Source organism: Suricata suricatta, chromosome 7 (assembly GCF_006229205.1).
Source record: "Suricata suricatta isolate VVHF042 chromosome 7, meerkat_22Aug2017_6uvM2_HiC, whole genome shotgun sequence".
Lineage (NCBI taxonomy): Eukaryota > Metazoa > Chordata > Mammalia > Carnivora > Herpestidae > Suricata > Suricata suricatta.
In genome coordinates this window covers 2,055,804-2,057,849 of record NC_043706.1, presented here as the reverse complement: position 1 = coordinate 2,057,849, position 2,046 = coordinate 2,055,804, and the positions used below count along the sequence as shown (strand labels likewise).

Genomic DNA, 2,046 nt, shown 5'->3' with positions numbered 1-2,046 from the left:
GCTGTATTACCATCTGATGCTTTTAATGTCATCATCAGCTGTGCATCATATCTCCCCCTTCCATGACATGAAGACCACATAACAACACCATCACAATGATGACATCACTCGAGGGCCTGACTTCTGAATGGCTCACCAGGATTAATTGTAGCAGGATTTTCTTTGACTAAAACTTTGTTTTTCCCACAGTTACCCTCCTACTTCTAGGGTAAAGCTGTGATACATCAACCTATGAACCTTCTAACAGAGCCATGATCACAGCAAGAATAAAAGATATGCATCAGCAAGTGATAAAAACTAAAACATTAATATTTCCTACAGTATCTTACAGTATTTCAGTGGTTCATATTGTTATTTTGCTGTGCTCAATCATATGTGTGTAAATGCTTTTATTGCAATTAGAAATGGAATAATGTTCCCAATGTAGGTGAAATTGGAAAAACCTATGGATTTTTCAAAATAATAATATGGTGCAAATGCCCTAGGAACAGTAAATCAGCACCTCCAGAAGTTGCAATCAACCCACTAATATAGAGTTTGAACACTCACTTACATAAATGAATGATAAGGAAATTCCCTTAGACTTATCAGGAGAAATATTGGATGACATGTGCAGGAAACTAATTTTTTTAGGCTCTGGAATTCAAATTCTTCCATCAAAGGGTCCTCCCCCCAGTCATCTGGAGTCATAGCCCCAACAGAACACCTTCCTCATTGCTCCCGCCACATCTTTGTTCCGCAGGGTATAGATGAAGGGGTTGGCCATGGGGATGACGATGGTGTAGAAGAGAGAAACGAACTTGCCCTGGTCCTGGGAGTGGCTGTTGTTGGGCTGCAGGTAAGCATAGATGGCTGTTCCATAGAATAGGGAGACCACCGTGAGGTGGGACCCACATGTCCTAAACACTTTTCTCTGTCCTGCAGCTGACTTTATTCTTAACACTGCTGTGACAATCAGAACATAGGAAAATATGATTAATGCCACAGGTATGAAGAGAATGATCACACCTGCAAAGAAGATCTCAGATTCATACACAGTGGTGTCAACACAGGCAAGCTTGAGCAGTGGGGGGACCTCACAGAAGAAGTGATCTATTTTATTTCTCCCACAAAGTGGTACAAGGAAGATGAGCGCTGTCTGCAATGAGGAGTTGGCAAAAGCAATGAACCACGACACAGAAGCCATCATGGCACAGAGACAAGGGTGCATGATTACCGTGTAGTGCAGGGGCCTACAGACAGCTGCATAGCGGTCAAATGCCATCACTCCTAAGAGGATGCATTCTGTGCCTCCCAACGCTAGAGAGAAGAAGAGCTGAACTACACAGCCGACAAAAGAGATGGACTTGTCTGCACCCCTGAGATGGACCAGGAGCTGAGGAACAGTGCTGCTGGTGTAACACAGGTCCAGAAAGCTCAGGTTGGAGAGGAAAAAGTACATGGGAGTGTGAAGATGTGGGTCCAGGTAAGACAATGCAATGATGGTTGTGTTTCCCAGCAGGGTGAGCAGATAGAAGATCAGAAGAACCACAAAGAGGACTCTCTCCAGTTGAGGCCGGTCAGAAAAACCCAGCAGGATAAACCCAGTGAAAGAACTGCCATTTTTCTGGTCCATCCTTTCTTAACACATGTTTCCTGTCAAAATCAAGTATTTAACAACAACAACAACAAAAAACACTTCATAAAACTAAGGTTATTGGCAAGTGTATCTATCATATTAAAGACAGGGCCTTGAGATTATATTACTAAGTATTTGATTAAACGATGTATCAGTGAAATTGACATAGCTTATACCAAATTAGTTCCACATTATTGCAAAAGGAAATCATTATTATTTGATATAAGAAAAATCTAATAATGTACCTTGTATTTGCATCTGTCATAAATACATTTAAAAATGTGTTCAGCAGGACCTGGGTGGCTCAGTTGGTTGAGCCTCTGACTTCAGCTCAGGTCATTATCTCACGTTCCTGGGTTCGAGCCCCACATCGGGCTCTGTGCTGACAGCTCAGATCATGGTGCCTGCTTCAGATTCGGAGTCTCCCT

General features: G+C 42.4%; 1 pseudogene; it reads right to left on the bottom strand.

Annotated features, from left to right (window-relative positions):
* Positions 1-676: 676 nt before the first annotated feature.
* LOC115296335 lies at positions 677-1,630 on the bottom strand (annotated as a pseudogene).
* Between the last annotated feature and the right edge of the window lie 416 nt (positions 1,631-2,046).